This window comes from Marmota marmota, unplaced genomic scaffold, assembly GCF_001458135.2.
Source record: "Marmota marmota marmota unplaced genomic scaffold, marMar, whole genome shotgun sequence".
NCBI classification, from domain to species: domain Eukaryota; kingdom Metazoa; phylum Chordata; class Mammalia; order Rodentia; family Sciuridae; genus Marmota; species Marmota marmota.
In genome coordinates, this window is record NW_026000026.1 from 27,780,165 (window position 1) to 27,805,196 (window position 25,032).

Below are 25,032 nucleotides of genomic sequence, written 5' to 3' on the forward strand. Positions count from 1 at the left end.
TTATTCAAGGTCACAAAGCTAATGGGTGACATCGCTGAGCCTCAGTTCCAGCAGTCTGACTTCAGGGCCTGATGCCTACCCACCACGTAGATAGTCAATACATCACATGTTAAGCACCGCCCACAAAATCAACCGTAAGAGCTGATGGGGACTTGGCGAGTTATGTGCCAAATGCTTGAGTTACTCCTCGTTTCATCTCCCAACCCCCTGAGGGAGGTGGGAACTCCTTCTCTATGCTTTACAAAGGAGGAAATAGAAGCCAGGTCACCTCCCGCTGTCCCGTGGCCAGGGTTGGAAGGCAGAGGCTGACTCCTCCCAACACGCGCCTTCAGTGCTCATCAGCCCAGAGGCTGTGGTTGTGCCCATTTTGCAGAAAAGAGCATTGAGTTTCCGGGAGTGCACACCCAGTCAGGTTGGGTCTTAACTGGAATCCACAAGCCCATGGGCATCTTCCCCACGCCCTTGGCCTGGTCCATGTGCTCAGAGACCCCCGGAGCCTCCTGCAGGACTCAGAGGTCGCCTGCGTCTCAGGCGACAGAACTTGGCAGGTTCCTGGCCCTCTGCCGGAGTTCAGCTCCACCCGGCCCTTGGGGCCCAGTCCATGAAATCTGCAAGCCACTTGCAGGGACCAGGTGCAACCCAGGAGAAGGGGCGGAGAAGGGCCTCCTTCCTGAGAAGCGGCAGTGATGGATGGCGCAACCCGGCAAGGAGACTTGGGGGAGGTGTTTTATGCCGCGCCTGGGCCTCTCTTCTCCACAGCCCAAATCTCCAGGGCTGCAGGTCGGCAGGTAAAACAAAAGTTGATGGGCGCCAAGTGGCCTTTTTCCTGCCTGCTAGGAAATCAGTCAAGCATTTGGCATTTATCGGGCACCTCCCTTGGGGTTCTTCCTCGTGCAGAGGAGCACGCTGCCCCCTCCCTCCATAAGAACCAGCCCTTGCCCACGGGGGATCAGGAAAACCTCCACCCCCAACCCTGAAGAGTGCTCCCCGCGAAAGCCCCTGTCTCTCGGAGCCCAGTCTCAAAGCCAAGAATCACTGAGGCTTATTTATTTTATTTAACTTTTACGTGAGCACATACCTCACATCAGACACTCTCCTAAACTCTGTACAAATATTAACTTATTTAATACCAATTCCCTCCATCCTCTTAACCTCTAAGCTAGATACGATGATTACCCCATTTAATAAAGAAATTGAAACAGTCAGATTCAACATCCTGCTCCAAGCTGAGAAGTGACGCTGGGGATGTGGCCCTGCCAGGCACTGAGCAGGCTTGATGGGGACCAGGGATGGCTGGAGACCCCAGGGGTTCGCAGGAAATGTTCAGGGTGCACCAGACCCTGTGGGAAGCCAGGAAGCCCCACATGGTCTCCTCACTGAAGCTTCGGAGGGTCAGCCTGGTCACCAGCTGGTCAGGGCGAAACCGAGTCTCTGGGGGGCTCTGTCTGCCACTTCTGGGGTCTCCAGTGTCCCCTTCCAACATAGAGCTCTGGACCTGGGTCTTGGTTTGTTTTCTGAACTCAAGTTCATGACATGGAAAATGCTTTTTAGAGGGACACGTGTCCCAAGTGTGCAGAAGTTTGGTGACAGAGGTCAGATTGGCTACCCTTGGAGGGAAGATGGGGAGGGGCCCGGGGATAGGCCGTTCTGTAACTCCAGGGTGGGGGCTCCTGGGGCATTTACAAGGGAAAAAAATCCCCCAAGCTGCACTCGGCGTGCATCCCCCGTACAGAAGCCAGACTTCAAATTTTCGCCAAGACTGGTGACCCACCCCGCCCCCAACCTTTGATGCCTGCCCCATTCTGACAATTTCTTCAAAGCAGCGACGACATCTTACCTTTGGTCCCTAAACCCAGGCCAGGGTCCTGGTCCAGGTGAGGAGCCCGAGGAGCATTGTCAAGTTAATTTGAGAGACAGTATCCCAGAGACCAAAATAGCACACGAACCAGGGAAAGAAACACAGTGGGCAGGAAGATCAAGGACAGCGAGGACAGACCGTTTATCTGTCATCCCTTCTTCTGCTGAGGCTCCTCTGATTACTCTCCCTCCCACGCAGCCTCGCTCCCCATCCCCCCACCTCCAGCCTGTGACGTGCAGGCAGATCCTGGCCCTGCGACCTTGGGCAAATGACTTCACCTCTGAGCCTCAGTTTGCTCACCTGGGAAATGGGGAGAGTGGCAGCCTGCACCTCCTCTCAGGGGTCTAGGGAGGGTTAAATGAGAAAATAGGCGCCACAGCTTCCACAGTAGTGTGGCACCTGCAGTGCCCAACACCACACCCACATCCCACACACACACCCACCCCCACACACCCACCTACACACACACACACACACACACACACTCACGTCCCTTACCCATGCACCAAGGCCAGGTTATCACAGGAACCCCACATTGGCTCCTCTCCCCTCCTGGCTAAAATTACTTATCAGGTCCCTGTTTCCCTCCTTAGCCTGAAATGGCTCCCATGTACCAACTTTGGGGACTCACACTGGAGCCTAATTTCAGTGACCTCTTCTCTAAATTCCTGTCTGACTTTCTAAAGGACATTTCCTGCTCCTTGACCCTGTCCCCAACTACAACTGGACCCTCTGGCCAGGCTGGTCTTCCTGTCCCAACAATTACCTGCTGGAACCTCCTTTGACTGATTGCCCTGGCCCCACAGAGAGTCACTCTGCTGTGACCTGGTGTCCTTCCAACCAGACATGAGCTCCCCAGCCCCAGGACCTCAGGGAGCCAGGCCTCAGGGTGAGGGAGGGTACAGCCTAGCCCACACAGATGGCATGCTGGTCACTTGCATTGTCCCACAGAGCCTCAACACCCCTGGCAAATGAGTGCTATGGTGTCCATTTTGCAGATAAGAAAACTGAGGCTGGGAGAGGGGAAGAGCTAAGCTCGAGATCACATGGGTAGCTAATAATTATGCCCCAAGCTCCTCCTGGGAACCTGGCCCTGCGCAAAATTCTGTGGTTATGATGTTGACAGAAGATGGGCCCCACACAGATGAGCTCATGGGGAACGAGGAAGCCGGAGCAGCAGCAATCTCAATGCAGAAATGAGGCTGCGGGGACGAGCACTGTCCAGCGCCCAGAGCGACCACATTAGCAGTGAGCCAGCGGGAGGGCGGCACTCCTTCCAAGAACCGGTGGAGAGCCAGGGCTTTTGAGAGACCAAGGTGAGAATAAAATGTTCAGCTTAGACAGAAAGCTGGTTAATGTTCCGCAAGGCGACAAAACCATACCTTTGGAATTATCTTTTCAGCCAGATGGAAGTCGCTCACACCTCCACCAGACAAAACCTCCAAATTAGCACCAAGGGTGGTTTTATAAGATCTGGGCCCTAATTGAACAGCTAAGACAAACTCAAGTGTATTCCTGACAGAATTAACCAATCCTCTAGTGGGTCTTTGAAACATGCCCCAGCGTGGCAGTGAAAGGGAACGAACGTCACCTTTCTTTGCCTTCTTTCCAAGTTTGGGCCGGGTTCTTATTAGGGGAAAGTACGTAGGCCTCGTTCAGCCTGCATGGGGCAGGAAGTCTCCCCAAAGAGGAAATTCTTGAGCTGAGACCTAAAGTGTGAGTAAGGATGAGCCAGACAGTGCCAGGAGCCAGTGCCAGGCAGAGACCAGCCTTCCCTGTGTGAGCTGGTCTTTGAGCTGGCCCCTGCCACACTCTGCAGCTCCGCCTTCCATGGCTCTCTCCAACGCCCCCTGCACTGGCAACACCAGCCAGCAGTCTGTTTCTAAAATGAGCCACAGGGCCTTTGCATATGTTCCCTCTGCCTACAACACTCACTGGGTCTTTCCTGCCTACCCTCCAAACTGCCATAGCAACTGTGGCCAGCACTTCTCCCTGGGAACACTTGTCATCATTTGTAATTACACTTGGCCTCACAGTGCTTGATTAACATCCCTCTGCTCTACTGACCTGGGAGCTGCCTCCGGGTAAGGAGGATGCTGGATTTCCCTGCCCAGCCTACAGGAAGCATCCAACAGTATTTGTTGGGTGGAGAGGAGGAATGAATGGAGGAAGGGAGGATGGAGGATGAATGGAGGAGGTATATTGATAGATACATGGAAGGATGGGTAGACAGGAGGATGGGATGAGATGGATGGATGGATGGATGGATGGATGGGCGGGCAGACAGAAAAATGAGAAGCTGGATTGAAGGTTGGATGGACAGATGGGAGGCTGGATAGGAGGATGGATGAATGGATGGATGGACAGATAAATGGGAGGTTGGATGGGAGGATGGGAGGAGGGATGGGGTGGAGGGAGGAAAGTGAGAGGGAAGAAAGGACCTGGAGTTTGGATGCTGCTTGGATCTCAGGGGAAAGGAGCGCTCTGGCTGGCAGCTTGGAGCTGGATTCAAACCCCAGCCACCTGACTGCTCCCTCGGAGTTCCTCTGCCTTTCATCGTGATCCCGGGTTAAGAGCGTTCACTTTTTAAAAACGGTACGCAAGCTCCCCAGCAGGCAAGGAGCCCGTGACCCCCTGTCTGAGCCTTTGGTGCCTCTTCTAGGGAAGCTGGGGCTATACTTAGAAAACAGGATGAAAGATGGCAGAGAGATTTCTCTGTCCTAAAATTGCACAACCCAAGCTCTGCAGTGAGTGGCCCAACTTTGAGAGCCACCAGCGATTGGCCACTCAGCAGATGCGTCCTCCTGGCCCCACTTCAAGGACAACAAGCCAGGCCCTGGTGGTGGAAGGTGCCGCTCCCACCCGCCCGGCTCCTGCCCCCGCGGGCCACTCTGGGAGGGGTCAGCTGGTGCCGCAGCAGGTCGGGTGGATCCGGGCCACGGACCTGTCTCCAGAATGAGGCCGGGTGAGAGTTTAATGGCGGGGAGGCTGAGGCCTGACTGGGGCTGTCGGCCGGGTTCTGCCACCACTCCCTGGGTGCCAGTAAGTGCACCCCGTGCACATGCAGATTAACGCATTAGCGCTGATATTATGTGCGGGACGCAGAGGCGCTTGAGCAGCCAGGCCGGGAGCTGCCATTACCGCAGGACCTTTTGCTGGAGATTTTTTCTCGGGGCAATTAAATCTTCAGCTGTCTCCTCCCAGGGAGTGCCAGCTTGCATTTTAATTATTCTTAAAAGAGGGAAGTAGGGGAAAGGACACATGGCAAAGAATTAAAAAATAACAATCTGCTTTATAAACAGGGCCATCCTTTGGCGGCTGTGTGTCTCTGTTGGGAAGCTTCTCCCCCCATCAATTCCACATGCCCTTGACCTTCGGGCTCCAGGCTCCCAGGGGCCTCTTCCTGGGGAGGTGGGGAGGGGAGGGAAGGAGCAAGTGTCCTGGGTGTGAAATATGTGTTGGTGTCAGCAGCCCGTGTGACTCACGGTCCTCTCTGCACTTCCCCCCACGTCCTACGAGGTGGAAGTTATTAACCTCATTTTACAGATGAAGAAACTGAGACAGAAAATAATCGGTAATAACATGACTTAGAGCAATAAAAAGGAAGGAACGGCAGCTACAGGCAACAGGCTGGGGGCATCTCAAAAACTCCATCTCAAAAATGGAGTCGGAGCTAAGGAATGCAAGCTATGGTTTGGTTCATGTCAAGTTCTAGAACCTGCAAAACTCACCTGTCAAGGTGTCGGGGGAGAGGGAGGGAATTGACCAGAAGAGTCAGAGAAACTTGTGGAGCAATGGAAGTTGTTCTTTACCTTGATTGAGGTGGTATCTAGAAGGAGATATCATCTATGAGAGCTCATCAAACTGTATCCTTAAAGATGAATGCATTTTAATCCCGGTGGCTTGGAGGATCACAAGTTCAAACCCAGCCTCAACAACTCTTTGAGGCCCTAAGCAACTCAGTGAGACTCTATCTCTAAATTTAAAAAAAAAAAAAAACATAAAAAGAGCTTGGGATGTGGTTCAGTGGTTAAGTGCCCCTGGGTTCAATTTCCTGTACCCTCCCCCCCAAAAAATAATAGCACACTGGTGAGTTAATATTTATCTAGACCTCGCCACACACCAACTCTTCTTGTCTGCACTTCCCACGAGTTGAACGGTTGATCCCTTGTGTCCATCTGTGACACAAGCTTTAGGAGCATCCTGGTCCCCAGAGGAGGAAACTGAGGCCAGGCAACGTTCAGATATGTGCCCAGGAGACCCCTCGCAGAAGGCAAGCCTGGGCTCAGGACTATGCAGGCTGAGGCTACGCCTTAAAAGTGAAGTCCGGGACTTCCCAGCCCGTGAGCGCCAGCGGCAGGGTTGGATCGGGGCCTCTCCTGCAGAAGGGCAGCTCCAGCATTGGGTAGAGAAACATTTATTCAGCCTCCACACGCGGAGAACAGACTAACAAGCCCCGTCGGGAAGAAAGGGGATCCCCAGATAATCAGAAAAATAAACATGACCTGGGTGTGGTGACGTGTGTCTGTAGTCTCAGTACTCAGGAGGCCAAGGGCAGAGGCAGGAGGATGGTGTGAACCCCAGGAATCCCAGGCTGGCCTAGGCAGCACAGTGAGACCCCATCTCAAAAAAAAAAAAAATAGAATGAAAGAAAATGGGAAGTCAGCGACAAGATCCAGACAGTCCACACCACACCCTCAGTCACATTTTCTCACCCAGAGCTGCTGCCCCAGCATGCACCAAATTCCTGAGCCACCTGCTCCTAACTCATTTCCCTTCCAAGCTGTGTGCACTGCTGATGCAGGGCAAGTTGCGTGGTGTCATCTTTCAGGAACGGTGGCAAAGGCCCTTTGAAGTCCTCTGTCCTGCTCTAGGCATCTGGAGCCTGGAACTCCGCTATTTCACAAGTGCCCCCCCCCCATGCATTCCCCTGTTGAGGGTGCCAAGAGAGTCACATTCTAAGCCTGGGTGACAGCTGGGAGCCAAACGACTGAACCAAGCCATCGGGCCCCGTGGAGCCCCATGTGGCCCGGACTCGAGGAACTGGGATGTGGCTTCCAGGCCGCCTTCTCCAAATGTTGACGTCCCTGGCTTGTAGTCACTGGGCGCTGCCGCGCTGCGGGTCTCTGATGGGCACTGGGAGCACATTATGTAGTGCATTCCTCTCCATAGCTCTGGGCCATCGTCCATGGTTCCCAGAGAAGGAGAGTGGCTTGCCCAAGATCACACAGAGCTCTGGGAGCAGAACTGGCCTGTTCACAGCCAGAAACCACCTCTGTACCCCAGTGACTCAATATCTGGAAATCAGACCCTCTGACTTCCTGCGCTTCCCAGCTCTATTATGAACTTGGGCAAGTTTCTGTGCCAGTTTCCTCCTCGGTGAACGGTGCCCCAAATCAAACTGACCCCAGAAAGTCACTGTGACAATCCAGGGAGACAAGTGAATATGTGTAAGAGTGGAGAGAGCTGGCCCAGGTGGCTGTGAGTGCTCAAAAAATGGTGGCAATGCGAATCGTATGGACTTTGGTTATTTTATGCTTTTTTGTAAGTGGGTTCATATCTACCATACTTCTTTGGGGCACCTTTCAAGTAAGACTTTTAAACAGCTTCAGGGAATGCTGGTGTTTGTTTTCTCATTCCCCAAACACAGAGCAGGCATCTTCTGGGTATCATGCAAGGGTCCCTGCACCCCCCACCCCCATTTAGTCTTTGCCCTCGGTTCTAGTGGGAGAGATAATTAATAAGAGGACAAACGAATAATTGAGACCATGTCACCTTCTGCTGAGTGCCATGAAGAAAATAAAATGGACAGAGTGATGGGGAGATGCTGTTGGGGTGCGGGGAGTAGTTTAGATGGATGGATGGTGTTTGTACTGCCCCCTGGAGGAAGAGAAGGGCACAGCAGGGAAGGCAGGAAGAAGCCGGTAGAATATTCCAGGCCAAGTGAAGAGCCAGGCCAGAGGCCAGACAGAGGCCAGAGGCCAGAATGAGCTCCAGGAGAAAGAAAGTGAGCATTTGTTTTTATTTTTGTTTTTGTGGGGGTTTTTTGGGGGGGCACTCAACCACTGAGCCACATCCCCAGCCCTATTTTGTATTTTTTTTTAGAGACAGGGTCTCACTGAGTTGCTTAGGGCCTTGCTAAATTGCCGAGGCTGGCTTTGAACTTGGGACCCTCCTGCCTCAGCCTCCCGAGCCGCTGGGATTCCAGGTGTGTGCCACTGCACCTGGCTAGAGAGTGAGCATTTCTTAATTGACACGAGTGAGGCAGGCCTGTGGGCCTGGTGAGGAGCGTGGGTTTTGGACTGAGAGAATTGAAATGCCCCTGGGGCAAGGGACATTGGCCACATGTGGAAATGCACTGGAAGGACACCTTCAGGCCATAGAGTCACAGAGACACCTGCAAGGGGCAATGAGGCAGGGACTCGGGGAGGCAGCCTCCAGCTAGAATGTGCCTCGCCCAGGGAGCCCACAGGACCAGCCGATGGGGAAGAAGGGCTGAAGGGAAAGGAGAGATGAGTCACCGATGACAGATGTCACCATGATCATTTAATTAACAAATTCCCTATTGATATACATTTGGGTTGCTTCTATTTTTTCCCTCCTTGCAAATAATTTTGACAGAAACATCACTGCCTAGAAATTCCCAGAAGTGAAATGGTCAGGTCAATCAATATGTGAACACTTTTGGTCGTTTCCAGACATGCCCTCATCCCACTCCTGTCCAACGCTCAGGGGCTCCAGTTCCCTCTCTTGGACGTTCTCCACCTGCTCCGCTCCTGGGACCGCTCTCTGCCCATCCCCTCCACCCCTGGCACAAACTCATGAGCCTCAAACGCATTTGGATTTCTTGTCGCCATCTGGAATTAGAAACCTTAAGAAGAAACCCTCAGAAGCAAGTGAAGTGGCTGCAAAACCTGCCCAGGGGCCTCCTTTTCCCTGGGAGTCAGAGAAAGGCCTCCAACACCCTGAAGTGGGCCAATTTACTCCTATTCTTCCAACAACAAAGAATTTGCTTTTCTTTCTGTTCAGTCCTGAAAACAAGTCCCCCCACTGAGATGGCAGGGAAACCAGGCCCCGAGGTGGAACTGCAAAACTGCTGGAGGACCAGTTGCAAAGCCCTTCTTCCCACCCCTCGTGTGGGCCAACAACCTAGAGAGCCGCCCTCTGAGCCCTCCACCCTCGGGGACCCAGTGGGCCTTCCCATTGCCAAGCTGGTCAGTGTCCCTGGTTGTGGCCACCACCTGCCAGTGGAGAGCTTTTGGCTTCCATTCCGCCCAGCTCTGCTGCCAGGGTTTCCTTTTCATACACGACCTTTTAAAAGAAAGGATTTTCTTTTAATCAGCAGCCACTGCATCTGCAAAGCTTGAAGCAACATTTTAGTTTTTCTCCCTACTTAGGGCTTGTGCATTTGGTTCATTTGGGGGGAACTTAAGATTTCAGAGCTTCATGACTGGCAGGCCTGCAGTATCTCATGCTAACCTTGGCATTGGGGGAAGCCAACGTTGGAGATGGTGTGTGTTATCTTTCCAAATGGACCTGGTGAGCTACTTAATTGAGAGAAGATTTTGCAACACGCTGCTTATTCATATCGCACTCCCTTCTTACCCACAAGGAACGCACTCCGAGACCCTCAATGGATGTCCCAAACCACTGAGAACCCTAAGCCGCATCTATTCTCTTGTTGTGCCATTCATTCATATCCATGAAAACATGCCAAGCAAAATTATGGACAAGGGAAAACTACAGTGTCTTATCTTTTAAGACAAATGACTTTTTCCCCCTAGTGAGACGGATGAATAGCAAACTCAGATTTGACACAAATAGAAATTATTATTAATTAACTGCATAGACAGTGTCAACGGCCAGGCTGGTGGGCTACTGGTCTCTTTTTATTGTCTTGGTAACTCCAAACAGGAGGTATGGGGGGTTTTGTATGCATTTTACAGGTGAGGAAACTGAGGCACTGTGAATGTATGCTACCTGGAATTTACTTGAAGACACTGGGCTGGTCAAGGGCACAATCAGGGAGCAATCCCCCATCCCAGGACCCTTCCTTGGCCCCTGGTCAGCCTAGAAAAGCCTGAGTTCGGTTTCACAGAATTCCCTCCCCGTCTGGTTCTCGGTTAATAGTGGTCATGTGCCAAATTTGGGGGCAGGTGGAGATGTCCCAGGGATTGAATTGAGGGGCACTCGGCCACTGAGCCACACCCCCAGCCCTATTTTGTATTTTTTTTAGAGACAGAGTCTCACTGAGTTGCTTAATACCTTACTTTTGCTGAGCTGGCTTCGAACTTGTGCCCTCCTGCATCAGCTTCCCAAGTCTCTGGGATCACAGGTGTGTGTCACCATACCTGATTCACGTGCTGTGGATTTGCTCAAGGTTTCCAAGGCTGCAGCGAAGAGGCCACCATGATGATGGGCATCGGGGCTGGAGTGGCCGCTGGTTCCCCATGTGGCTGGTCTGCTGTTCATGGCGTGGCGGGGGTCAGCGCTCCCCCTCAGCTCCTGCAGCCACGGCCAGCCCTCCTCCTTCCCCTGGGCCAGGAGGACATGCAGCTCCTATGGGCAGGTGGCAGGTCTTGTGTAGGTCGCTGCGGGGGCACACTGGAGGTACTGATAGACAGATGCATTCCCCTCTGTCCTTCCTCTCTTTTCCAACTGGCTGCTGGTCCAGCTCCTCAGACCTTCCAGGTCCACCCTGGAGGCAGAGGTGGCCCCAGCCAGTTCCCACAGGGCACAAGGTCACAGCCTCAAGGTGAATCCCTTGTTCTGGGCACAACTCCATCTTCTGTGGGTGGTGGGTTTTTGTTGTTGTTGTTGTTGTTGTTTGTTTGTTTGTTTTGCTTTTTGTTATCTGCAGCCCTGGGGATTGAACACTGGGCCTCGGGCTCGGTATGCTACCCCTGAGCCACGCCCCCGGCCCCCTTACCCTGGATCACTCACAAAGGCTCTGCTTCTCTGGTGGGACCCTGACTGCTGCACAGGGGGCTGATTTTATTTATTTATTTATTTATCACTTATTTTTGGTTTGCTCCCCTTCACCTAGATTTGACAGATTCAATTAAATTTCAATTTCACAAAATTAATGAATACTTCTTAGTGTATCTCACGCAATATTTATGACATATGCTAAAATTATTTGTTGTTTGTCTGAAATTCAAAACTAAGTGGGCATGGGATCCTGGATTTTACTGGTAACCACCCTGTCTCCATTCCCCAGAGAGACCTACCAGACTGAGCCGGTCTCCTTAGCCAGACGTGACAGGAAGAGTATTCAAGACTGTACATGAGCAACAGGCTGAGCCGTGGAGGCCGGAGCAGGACAGGCTGAGGTGCTACTGCAAGACCGCAGTGTCTCCCTGAGGAGGAAATGCAGAGCTGGGAAGTCCTCCAGGGGCCACTAATCCACCCAGTGATGACCACTGCCTTCAGGATAGCGCCCAGCTTCCTGCAAGAGGCACTTAAAGGCCACCTCACCTTCTGCCCAGCTCATACCTCCACCCGGGGACTTGATTGTCCCTAAAGACAACCTCTTCTCATGCACAGCCAGACAGCACACCTTGGCTCCTCTTGCCTGTGTCCTGTGTAAATTTCTATTCATCCCTCACGCTCCAATGCCTAATTTCTTAATTAAATAAGGAGCACATGGGCTAACGGACCCACCCCGAGGAGCTGTGAGAGACAGACAGAGCAGCCCTCTGGCCTCAGTCTCCACAGACTCTCATCCTATAGCCCCTGAGGATAGGTTGGACTTAGAGATGAGTGTTTTGACCGTGCAGTGGCGCGCATCTATAATACCATTGGCTCGGGAGGTTGAGGTGGGAGGATCACGAGTTCAAAGCCAGCCTCAGCAACCTAGTGAGGCCCTGAGCAACTTAGCAAGACCTTGTCTCAAAATAAATAAATAAATAGGGCTGGGGCCGTGGCTCAGCGGTAGAGCACACGCCTTGCATGTGGAAGGCACTGGGTTTGATCCTCAGCACCACAGAGAATAAAAAAATAAAGGTATTGTGTCTAACTACCACTAAAAAAATATTTTAAATAGATAGGGCTGGGGATGTGTCTCAGTGGTTAAGCACCCCTGGGTTCAATCCCTGGTATTAAACAATTTTTTTAAAAGAGTGTTTTGGAGTACGGGGGTTGCTTTTTTTTGTTTGTTTTTGTTTGTATTTCTTTATTTTTTTTAAACTAGCAATATATTGTGTGGGGACAAGTGCATGAGTACTGCATACATGGCATACGTTAAGGGCGTCTGAGTGGCCGGGAGCACTTGTCCCCATGATAGTGGTCCAGAATGAGGGACGAGAGGGCTGGGCTGAGGCTTGGTGGTAAAGTGCTTGCCCAGCATACAGAGGCACTGCGTTCCATCCCCAGCACCCACCCTGCACCCACCAAAAACAGCACGAGGGACGTGGCTAGCAGACTTGCCTAAGGTCGGCTTCTGGCTCTGCTGCTTACTAGCTGCCTTCCCTGGGCCTCAGCTGGGCATCTGTAGAATGGGCATGAGAAAAGTCCCAACCTCTTGAGGTTGCTGAGAGGTGGTGTGAGTTGGACGCCTGGCTAAGCTCCCAGCAGAGCCTAAGCACACCGCGGGGTTGCACTGCGGCTGCTGTCACCCGGGCTTGGGGGCTTCATGAAGGAAGACGATCTGCTCCAATTCCACAAAAAACGCTCTCTGTGCCGGACTCTCCAGGAGACGTCTGTGTGCAGCCCTCTGGCTCCTAAGGGTTGTTAAGCCCTTCAAATTCCCATCTTGCCATTTCTAATGTGTGACCTTGAACAAGTCAGGTCAGCCTTGCTCACTTCATCTGCCAAATGGGGAGGATGATACCACCTGGCAGAGTTCAAGCAGGGAGCACCTGCACCGGTACATGGGCCTGCAGACTTGGACCCTCTGCCTACTGCCATTTCTGATTCTTCTCATGGCTGTTCTTAAAACCAAGGAAAAATCCAGATAAACCCACTGTCCCTGGCCCAATTCACCTCCTCTCAGCTAATCTCCAACCACCTTTCCCTGCGCTTCAGCCCATGAACATCCCCCAGTCCTATCCCCGGGGAGGAAGAGTTGAGCTCAGGTCCCCTGTGTCCTTGCACTCGGCCGCGGCTCTGTGAATCAACTCTTTCTCTTTTGCAAAATTCATCCGTGTCAGTGACGGGCACATCATGCTGCTGGCATAACGGGACCTGGTTCCGTGACATTCTGTGTTTCCATTTCAGTTTGCATGTAACTCTCCCCCACAGTCGCAAAACCTTGAGGACTGGGCCCCATGAACAAGTCTGTACCCAAACCACAGGACATCCAAATACGCAGAAAGAAAGCAGGAATTAAGGCAGGAATCAGCCATCCCCTCTCTCCTTTGACCCCTGGCCCATCTGACCAGGATCTGATCAGAGGAATCGATCAACAGCCCTTGCTCCTTCCCCTATCTTTTCTAGGAATCACAACTTAGGTTTGTAGCTGTCTAATTTATTATTATATGGTGCGATGCAGAGTAATTACACGCTGTGGTATAATTTGTTATAACTTGGGCTGAGGCCTATAACTGTATAATTTATTATTATACAGTACGGTGCTGAATAATACGAAGAGTATATAATTTATTTCAGGCTTATGAGCCTAACCTGTAATCCAAATGCAGCACGCCGACTCTGTGGATGAGTTAATGTTTCTACGGTAACCTCGACTTAGATCTTTCTTCTCTTCCAACTTCTTTCCTTGAGGCTTTCAGAAGACAACCTGATAGTGCTGCCAAGTTCCTGGCACTTTTATATTTTAAACAAAAGTGAAATCTTGGATAATCCTGGCCCAGGTTGAGCATGTGTTACATATTGGGTCATGAAAAAAAAAGACAGCCCAAAGCTGTCACCTTGTCCAGTAACAGTTGTCATTACAGGGAGGTCACAGCTTGCCCGAGGACATGCCAATAGCAGGTGGAAAACCATGACCAGACTCCAGTTTCCTGGGTCCCCAGCAGGCTCCCTGGCACGCAGCATCTCCATTCATTTGATAACTAATTTTTGTTCTGTTTTCAGCCCTGGGAATATGTCATTGGACCAGAAAATGTTCTGTCCTCATGGAGCTTGCTGGCTGAGGGCTGGGAGCATCAAGCTTCCAGGTCCCTGTTTCATAAAGTGTCCCTGGGATCGGCGTCATCTGTATGGCCTGGGAGCTGGAGAGAAATGCAGCAGCATCTCAGCCACCTTGACCTGCTGTATCACAGTCTGCATTGTAACAAGACCCCCTGGGATCCACATGGCTGACAAGCTGGGCTTGAGTTTCCGTAGCATTTAGAAAAAGCAATTTCTACCTGCGCTTCCCTCCCTGGAAAATTCACACCCTCTTGCTGGGGTTTAAAGCAGAGCTCCTTCTGTTACTACCTCTCCTTCTCCTCCTCCTTCTTCTTCTTCAACATATATAGATTTTCATCTTGGTCACAAAAGTTCATTGCATGCTTTTTGGAAATCACAAACATGCAAACACATGCACGTGTAAACATGTCGTTGAGTGTGCACGCACGTGCACACACACACACACACACCCATACACACACACAAAGAAAATCAAAATCACCCAAATTGCTCACCATCCAGAGATGACACCATTAATATCCCCTCATCTGCCAGACGTTTTTATACACATTTTTTTTTCAACAAAATGTCAGGAAAAGGTAGAATCACGTTGCCTGTTAGTTCTCGACATGGAGCATGCACCCACAGGAAGGCTGGCTCAAACACAGATTGCTGAGCCTGACCCCCACAGGATTTCAACCAGAAGCCCTGGGACCATGCCTGGGGACTGGCATGTCTACCTAGTTCCAGGTGGTGTGGAGTCACTGGTCCGGGGACCACACTTTGGGAACCACTGGACTCTGGGCCTAAGCATCAGTGGTTGGAATCCAGCTCTACCACCTGCTACCTGGCCACAGGGTAGATTCTGCAGCTAGAAGGACAGTACCCACCTCTTAAGATCATTCTGAGAACTACATGAGCTAATTAAATTAGCAAGGCACAAAGGAAGCATTAATTACAATAAATATGCCTATAATTTTAAAATCTAGGTTTCTTAACAATCGTTCATAAGCATTTTTGTCATGTCTTTATTCTTCTGTGTATTTGTTTTTAAAGGCTCCTGGATTGTCCCTCATGTTGATGCATCGGTCTGGTCCCCAGTCTTTGACTACACAGCACTGTGATGAGCATTCCCGTGGATAAATCACCGCACCTGTCTGCATATTTCCTGAGGACAGAATGTGCTAAATGTGAAATCGCTGAGAAAAAAATCACATGACTGTGTTTAAGGCTTTTGATAAATTTTGCTAAATGGTCTTCCAGAAAAATTAAACCCATGCAAAATGCTACCAGCCGCCGACGAGATATCTTTTCTCTACAATCTCATTAATGTCCCATGTGACTGTTTCTTTTTTTTTAATCATGTCAATATTTTGTTTGTTCATTTGGATTTCTTGGATGACTACTGAAATGGGGACCATCCCTCCCTCAAATATCTTAGGGCTTTAAGTTTTTAAAAATTAAAAATCCCTCAACGACTGTGTCTGCGTGGTTAACAAGCCCTCTCCTCTGACTCAGCCTTGGCTTTACTCCATGCTTCTCACCCTGTGGGAGCAGAGGCGTCATCTCACAGGTAACAGCTGCCTGATTTAAATCCCACCTGTGCAGCTGGTAACATACCTCCCACTTAATAGACGGGTGTGCATTCGGAGAGGCTGGCAAGAGTAAGAGGGCAAACAGAGGAAGGGAAAGCATTGATTTGTTCAGCCCAAATCTCCTCATCTCTCCATAGCCATGCCCTCTGCTAAACATGGAGGATGCAAAGCCAAGGCAGTTTCCAAGTCCACGTTGGGGCTGGGGGAAAACAGGGTGCAGATGAAATCCAAGGGGTGGGGATTTCACGAAAGAAATAGTACCAGCTTTGAAGTCAGAGAGGTTCTGTTTCTGTCTCATCCAACTCCTAACTTTGGGCAATAAAAGTGAACTCTTCTTAGACTATTTTTAGGCTTAAACCTGTTAAAATAGCAAATGGAGAAAAAATCTGAAAACAGGTAAGGTATGAATCTCAAAATGTCAACTCAAAGGCCAAATATTGTTTGGCTCATCCAGCGTTTTTGCAAAATTAAAAGAAAAATCGGGATGACTTAGGTTACTGATTTTCTAGAAATATATTGGTTCTTTAAGAGAAGATCAAGGTTCACTCATTGACTTCCACTGGCTGAGCTGGAGTAAGAGAGAATGATCCTCTTTCTTGGAGCAAAAAACTGGGAAAATTATATATATAGAAAACAGCAGTTGTCAAGGCGTCGGACAGCAGACCACAAAGGAGAGCCATTCCCAAGAGACACGGAACAGAAAGTGAGAACAGAAGCCCAACCATTGCCCCGCTGACTCCTGGAGAGAGTGCTCAGGCCAGGGCCCAGGAGCTCAGTGCTCTCCCTGAGTTCAGGAGACGCAACTGGGAGGCTGCTGGGTTTGAATATTTCTGTCCTCAACCTCCACTATAGCAGCAGGGCATTTGGGAAAGTGTTTAGGTCATGGATTGATGCTGCCATAGAAGGGCTTGATGGAGTGAGTTCATCCTTTGGCCCTTCCACCTTCCTCCATGTGACCACACAGCATTCCTCCCCCACAGAGGATGCGGCTTTCATGGCACCATCTTGGAAACAGAGACTGGGCCCTCTTCAGACGCTGAAGCTGCTAGTGTCCTGGCCCTGGACTTTTCTGCCCCCAGATCTGAGAAATCAGTTTCTATTCTTTAAAAATTGCCCATTCTCAGATATTCTGTTTTAACAGCACAAATGCACTAAGACAGGGGCCAAGGTGGCTAGAGGTCACAGGGCAGGTATCATGGAGAAGAAACGAGGGAGAAGGAGATGGACTGTGCATGTGCGAGAGCGTACGTGAGCTCTGGAGATCAGCAGAGGGACTTGCAGTCTTCCAAGTGCGGAGGGACACGTGCATGTGTGGAAACACTGAGGCCAGGAAGGGGCCATCTGGGAGCATTAGAGGGAGCAATCCCAGGAGTCCACACAGGGCTGAGAATAATCCCTGTCCTCAGAAGCCAGAGGAGAAAACCTTATAACCTACAGGGCAATAGGCAGAGTATTCACCCAAGTGTTTTTGCCTCATTAACAGGGCAAAAATTAGCTCTAAACTAAGTATTGTTCTGGTCCTACCTCATGATGCTTAAAAACAAAGATTAAACTGATCTCAAGTAACTTTGTGTTCTAGAAAAAGCTCAAAACATATAGAAATTAAAAAAAAAAAATCTAGCACCCAACAGAGTAAAATTCGCAATATCTGGTATCCACTAAGAAATTGCCAGGCAGGCAGAGAAGCAGGGAAACTCAACTCATTAACAAAGAGAAAATTCAATCATAGGACACTGACCCAGAAACGACATAGATGATGGAACTGATGAAGACATTAAAACAGGAGCCACAGCTGTCTTTCATATACTGAAGAAGCCAGAGGAAAGGCAGGATGTTAAGATGTGACATGGAAGAGAGTACAAGAACTCACAGAGACTGGGGATGTTAACTTGAAGATAAAATCATAGAAACCGTCCAAAAGGAAATTCAGAGGTGGGGGGGGGAGTGGGAATAAAAATCAGGAGGAAAAAGATGATTCTGTGAGCTACAGGACAACTTGAAGCATGTTCTCTATTTCAGAGAGAGAGAGATGGGGATGGGGAGAGAGAGAGGGAGGAGTTAGACTTCTAAGGACAAATAAATAATGGTGCAAAAATTTCTACTCTTGATGAAAACTCTTAGTCCATAAATCTAAGGAGCTCCATGAACCCCAAGCACATTGACTTACCACAGTCCTCCTCCCACCTCCAGATGATGTGGTGCCACTTCACCTTACAATGTCACGCTTAAGAATCTTCTAACATCGTACTCCCACGTCTCCCCTCCTGGCCTTAGATAAGCATTAAGAAAATAACATGAGACCCATTATGATCAAATTATTCAGAACCAGATATAAAGAAAAAAATCTTTAAAAGCAATCAGAAAACAAACAAACAAAACCGTGTCACAGATAAAGGAACAACTAGAAGGCGGGCGTCCGAATTCTCCAAAGAAAAAATGCAAGTGAGAAGACCCTGCAGTCAGTCACGTCTTTTAAAATATTTTTTCAAAGATCAACCTCAAATTTCACATCCACAAGAAAACAGCTTTAAAAAAAAAAGGAAGGCAAAATAAAAATGTCTTCAGGTTTGCAGAAGCAGAAAGAATTCATCACTAGCATACCTGTAGGTAAGAAATGGCAACGGAGTTCTTGAAGCAGAAAGAAAATGATATCGGACGGGGGTCTGGAGCTACAGGAAGGAATGAGGAACACTGGGAAGGGTAGCTACGTGGGAAAATAAAAATTATTTTTCTTTTAATTTAAAAAATCACATTAAAAATAAGGTCAACTATTTAAAGCATAATAATAACGTTCTGGGGGGTTCAGAATAAGTGTAGTAATCCTACGACAATAGCACAAAGGCCAGGAGGGAAGTGGGAGCTTAGCACTGTCTGGTTTGATGCTATATGTGAAGTGGTGTGATGTCACTTGAGGACAGCTGCGATGAGTTAAAGATGTGTATTACAAGCTCCAAACCACTGCTAAAGTAACTCAGTGATAACTGAGATGAGCATGTAGCTCAGAGCTAGAGCACTTGCCTGCCATGTGTGAAGCCCTGGGTTTGATCCCCAGCACCACAAAAGGGGTGGGGGTGGGCCAACAACAAGTAGACAAACAGGAAACAAAGAGCAACACGGTCGATTTAAGCCCAACTGTGTCAATTATCACATTAAACGTAAATGGTCTAAACACCCCAGTTAAAGTGGCAGAAATTGTCAGATTGGATTAAAAATCAAGACTCATAATATGCTTCTGCTAAGAAACCCAGTTTCAATACAACCAGGTTAAATGTAGGAAAAGACATGTCATACTAACTGTACCAAAAGAAGGCACGTGTTACTATCTTAACAGATAAGAGATTTCAGAACAAAGAGCATCCTCTGGGATGAAGAGTTATTTTATAATAATAAAGGGTCACTTCACTAAGATACCAATGCCTGGCCCCATCCCCTAGAAATTCTGACTTAACGGGTCTGGGGTCCACCTGTGCTTGGTAGCTTTCAACACCTCCCCAGGCGCCTCCCGCTGAGAACCCCATCTCCATCTGGCCCGCTCTGGATTGCCTGCTTGGTTCTTCATGGCCGTGTAGTAGATGCAGGAAATGATAACAGCCGACTCTTGTGGACAGTCCCGCAGGCCTGCCGGTGCAAGAGCTTGAGATGCACTCTCTCATCTAATCCTTCCAACAGCCCCGTCAGGTTGGTAGGAACATTGCTCTGAGATAGAAATGTAGGGATACGAAGGGAACTCCAAGTCTCTGAAGAAAACAAAAAAAAATCTCTGTCAAATGATAGAACCAACAACTCATAAACAATTGGTAAACAGGACAAAGGAGAGGCCTAAGGGACAGAAAAGGACCCGGATGTGAAGACATATTAAACACCCATAAGTTACTGTGTGATCCACGGTTCCCTATGGGTTTCTGGGATATAGGCCTCAACAGAAAGAGACCATTCACAGGGTGAGTGCAGGGGTTCACATATGACTCAACCGTGATCCTCTGACTGATAACCCTGTGACCTGTCCCCACTGCCAGAGACTGATGTAAGATGACATTCCATACCAGGCCAGACCCCTCTGATGGAAAAACATGATTTTTATCAATATTTTCCAACCATGAGAGAAGCTGAGCTCCTTTGAATCATACATATTTCACTTAATTACTTTCCCTAATGGAAACTTGACCTTAAGCTCTGGTGGCACATTCCACTCAAGATGGCGCCCATTCTGCTCTGAAGACGCATGGTTTTACTCTCCAATAAACTTCCTTCTATGCTACTAAGACCTGACTGGCCCTTAGGTTCTTTCCTGTGATGGATTCAAGCAGAGCCCTCCTTCACCCTTGTAGCCTGGCTCTAACATCTCACTCTGCTGCCCTTGGTCATGTGGTCCTTTCCCTGCAGGGCCAAGGGGAAGACAGGACCATCTGAGCCAGGGACTGAGAGTGAAGATGTCCCAGCAGGTGCTCCAGGAATGTCAGTGCAGCGTGGCTTGAGTCAGCCTCACCGAGCACCTGCGGGCACCTCTGAAGGGACCTTTGAGGTTCTTGGCTCTGATCCCAGAGTCTACCTGCCGGCCCAACAGCTGGGTGGCACCTGGGCAACACATCCCACCCTCGGGACGGTGTTTTTCTCATTAGCTTCAGAGACAGGATCCCTCTGTGAAGACAACTCCTTGGAAACCAGCCCCAAATGCCAAGCCACCAGATTGTCTTCCAGGTACTGTGAGGTAGGCCTTTGTCAAATGCCTATCGAGTTGCTCTCATGGTAGGATAAATGACCAGGCTGCATCCACCATCTCTGGGGACCAAGGAAGAGTTATTGGTCTAATCCACATCCGAGCATCCATAGAGATATTTTGTTTGTTCACTCATTTGTCTGCAGGATGTTTATGGAGCACCTTCTGTGCTCGCTGCGTCCAACACAGAGAATACAGTGAAGACTGACGAGGCTTCTGCCTCCCAGGGGCTCCTGCCTAGTAAAAAAGAGACATGCATCAAAGCCCAATGGCTGTCGAAATAACAGTCATGACAAGGTCTAACGGATACACCCCGTCGTGTTTTGAAGGATGATCAGGAGTCTTCCGGGGGACACAAGCAGGGGAGGCCACAGCAGGCAGAGCCGAGGCTGCAGTTGTGAAGAAGCAGGGGTGATAGGGGCAGGTGGTTGGGGATCTTCTGGGGCTCGGTTAAGCACGAGGGTGTGTGTGAGGAGGTGCAGCCAGGCAAGCCTGGAGACGTGGAATGTGCCAGATGGCAAAGAGCTTTGAGTGCCTGGCTGGGGAGTTCACACTTGACCTCCTGTCCTGGAACAAGGTGCCCTTGAAAGGCATCCTGGAGGTGAATGACATGAGGATATTGCCCTTCAGAAAGGATACTCCACAGGCAGAGGCATGGCCACATAGGGGTGGCAGTGGCCACTAGAAGCAGAGATGGGACATGGTGGGCAGGAAGGTACTGGCAAGAGGTAATGCCAGTACCTTCATCTGGCTAACATGGAGAGGTTGATGGGGTGAGGTGGAGCGGGTGTAGTTTAGTCACAGGGATGGGGTAGCTGTTCTTCTTGTCATTCATCACTATGCCTTGGAGGTTGGAACTGGCTTTTACCTAGCTCTTAAATTTAAGGGTCAGCTGGGCATGGTGGCACACGCCCGTAAACCCAGTGACTTGGGAGGCTGAAGCAGGAGGATCTCAAACTCAAGGCCAGCCTCAGCAATTTAACAAACCTCTGTCTCAAAAAATAAAAAATAAAAAGGGCTGAGAATGTGGCTCAGTGGTTAAGACCCCTGGGTTCAATCCCCAGTACTTAAAAAAAAAAATTTAGGGTCAACACGAAGACTGAAAGAATGGATGAGTGGATGGAGAGAGGGAGGAATTGATGGAGGAATAGATGAATCAATGGAGGGAAAGAAGACAGGATGGATGGAGAGATGGATGGAAACATGAGGGGCTGATGGAAGGATGGATAGACAGATGGATGGTTGTTTGTGCAAACAGGAAAGTGTATGGAGTGGTGGAGTTATGGGTAAATGAGTGAATGATTGATGCAGTAAGAGAATGAGAATGGATAAATAAAGGAGTGAGTGATCGTACAGATGAGTAAGTGAATGGATAATGGGCTGGATGAGTGAATAAGTAAATGAGGAAACAAGAGATTGAGAGAATGATCGAATAAATAAGTAAAATCTTTGCCTAAATAAAATAAAGATCTACGGGAAAGGTGAATGAGTTAATAAACAGACGATTGAGCAGTTGAGCACCGATGGAAGACCGAGTGTAACCCGGGCCCTCAAGCAACATGGGAAGACCCAAGGTGGTCATCTGATTGCAGACACTCTGGTGTCCCCAGTGCTTAGAACAGCCTCTGGTGTGCATACAGTAGGTGTTCCATTGACCCTTGAGGAATAAATGAAGGCTGTTAGATGAGATGACCCAGTGCCAAACTAAACATGGGCTGGTATTGAGAGACTGGGTTCAAATCCTAGCCCTTCCCCTTTCAATGACGTCATTAGAGCTCAGCCTCTCTCTTCTCTGGGCCTTGGTTTCCCCATCATGGGACCATTGTCTTTTCCTGTCAATTGTATTATAAAGACGCCCCAAGAAGAACCACGGAGTCCCAAGGCAACAGTAGGGACCCAGCAAGTGCTAGTTCACGCCCCTCCCGCCATGCTTTCTGCACTACTGGAGATCACTTGAACATATTACGAAGCCCCTCCTCTGCCTCCTCTCTCTTGGAGTTATAATTTATCATTCACTCTTCCAAGCAACTGAACTCAACCTGCAGCGCCTCCCCAGATTCGGTCAAAGGAGGCGAAGACTCTCTTCCTTTGACCAAAGCTTGGGTCAGGCTTCTCTGAGTCCTCTGTCCTCCCAGACCCCAGTTTGAGAAGAACCCTAAGTCAGTTCATAGAAAACCTCCTCCCTTGGTATCTGGTCATACATCTTCCCACTCCCGCCCACCTGCAGCAATAATCCTATTGAGTCGGTTTAGCCAGAAAGTCTTGTCCTTGATGTTTCCCTCAAGATTTTCCATCTGCTGGCCCCACCCTGATCCTTGGTTATAAATCCCCAGTTGTACGAAAGACTGCATATGTGTGTCCCCCCTTTGTCCTGGTTGGAGTCACACTTCAATCTAGTCTCTCTCCCCCACCACAAGACCCCCTTGCAGGGGGCCCTACACCTGAGGCCAGGCTCCCCTGGAACAAAGTCTGCCTCGCCATCTTTAACAAGTGCCATGAATAATTTTTTCTTAATAGGCTGCATTCACAAAACACTCTTTCACTTAGGCATTTCGATCTTTCTGGAGAGCCCTCCATATTTATGATTTGTGGGTTTTGCTTTCATTGTCATTATTATTTAAAATTTCCCCCCAGAGCTTCAGGCACAGCTATGTAGACAAAATATTGGGGGCCCGTTTTTATCTTCATATTTAGTTTTCAATGGAGGAGAGATGGGATGGATAGAGAAAGGGGTGGGGGGGGGACTTTGTACTTGAGTGAGGCTGAGATTTCCAGAGGCCAGCTATCCAAGGTCATTCTCTGCTGGTGCCCTCTGAGAGCTCTAGCAAGCCTTATTCCTTTTCTTTAGTGAGAAAATTACTTAATCATTTGCCGCCAAAGGGAAAAGACTGCGCTGAGAACATATTTTAGCAGAAAGCACCAAGACTTTTCATCTTAATGCTAACGACCATCTCTTTAGATTCAATGGGCCCCTGAGTTCTCTCCTTAAATNGGGGGGACACGGACTTTCTTCAACGCGTATTGCTCCGTGTCGCCACGAGGGGGCGCTCCCAGACCAGACACAGGCGGCTGCAGCCACCTGCCTCGCTGCTGCCATCTATCTGCACAGGCCTGTCTGGTAGGGTGGGGCGGGGTCCCCTGCCCCATGAAGATCCCCATAAAGTTCAGATGCAGCCCTAAAGACTTGAGCAAGGCCACTACAGAGGAGCGGGATGTGCCTTGAGACTTTTCAGGAACTAAATTGAGGACATACTATGTGCCGGGGCTTCCTAGAACAAAAACTGAAGGCCTGTAGAGGATGCTGAGGATCCAGTGGAAACTTGACCTTGGCAGCTGTCCCTGAAATCAATGTGTTGCTAAGCAAGAAGGCAGTCTCAGCTGTGGCTTAGCTGCAGCCAGACCCCAGGTGAACTCAACAAGTGGGCACTGTGCTGCCACCAGGTGAAGGACTGGTTGTTGGCATCCCCGGGTCTTCAGTGGGAAGGGGACAGTTTTTATAAGAAGAAAACTACCCAGGCTGGTAGTCATTATGTGGTAAAGGGACAAGCAGGAACTTGGGTTACCTGCAAGCCCCAACTTAGTTCCTAAGTGAGCTCAGGAAATGTCATTGTGGGAGAGGTTTTTTGTATGCAGAAAAGTTTCCTTGTAAGTAATTGTTATTTAATTAGCATTCAATGTACTACAGTGGCTTTTAAAAAGACTAGGCATTCTTAAGCCTTTAAGCTCAATTTACAAAACTTATTATTCTTTTTTACACAGTCACTTCCAAGGGGCTTTTGATTAATGGTCAGTGGACTCGGTTAAACCATCCATCTCACTTACAAACTTGGTTAATTAAATTATCTCCAACATTTTACGCAGGACTTTCTCATTTAACGGATTCAATTTTCTTTTTTAAACACCTTCCTCCGCTGACCTGACAAGCCAAACTTTCCAAAGTCAAACCACTTTGGAAAAAATCTAATTTAAAAACTTAAACAATAGCACATCTCAAGATCTCTTCTACATCCTGGTCCCGTGAATAAGTTTAGTGTGAGAAGATTCATGTGTCTCTTGATGGAAGAATCACAAGTCTGAAATCAATTACACATTTTAAATTGGAGTCTCAAGGCTAATTTGTTCATACTCGATGCAAAAGAAAAAAACCCTTTTCAATGTTCTGAATACTTTAAATACCAAATATATAGCAATATGGATTTGATTTCTAAACCTTTTCAGGGTAAAAGGCATTTGCCCAGAGTTACAGTTTGGATCTGAAATGTCACCAAGGTTCAGGTGTTGAAGGTGTCCCCAGCTGGTGGCACTATTGGGAAATGATGGAAACTTGGGAAGGTCTACATGGGGGACATAGGCCACTGGAGGATCCTGGGATCCTGGGACCCTGGCCCTTTCCCACCCTCCTCTCTCTCCCTCTGATTGCTGGCCATGAGGTGAGCTTCCTGTCGTTATGTTCTGCTCACCAAAGGCCCAAAGCCATGGCACCGAGTCACCATGGACTGAACCAATGAGCCACAATCAATCTTTCCCCCTTTTCAGTTATCTCGGGTATTTTTGTCACGGGGGTGGAAAGCCAATATGCCCAGTGAAGAGAAAGTTCTCCATCCCCACAGGAGCTGGGATGAGCTCTCTAGCCATGATTCCATCCCAGGGGCAAAAGTTCCATATGATGGCAGAAACCAATATCCATGCTCCCTCTGCCTCCTCAGAAGTAGGACCTCAGGTTCTGAATGGGCGTTGGCCACCTGGAATAAAGATGGCACTCCTCAGCCTCCTTTGCTGCTGAGTGTGGCCTA

At 49.3% G+C, this 25,032-nt stretch overlaps 1 long non-coding RNA gene across 1 annotated transcript; it reads left to right on the top strand.

The window, feature by feature from the left end:
• Nucleotides 1-4,667: 4,667 nt before the first annotated feature.
• On the top strand, nucleotides 4,668-15,406 carry LOC125619034. The gene is made up of 3 exons (XR_007350501.1): nucleotides 4,668-4,823; nucleotides 13,892-14,087; nucleotides 14,984-15,406. It is a non-coding gene; the product is annotated as an uncharacterized LOC125619034 (long non-coding RNA).
• Nucleotides 15,407-25,032: the final 9,626 nt, after the last annotated feature.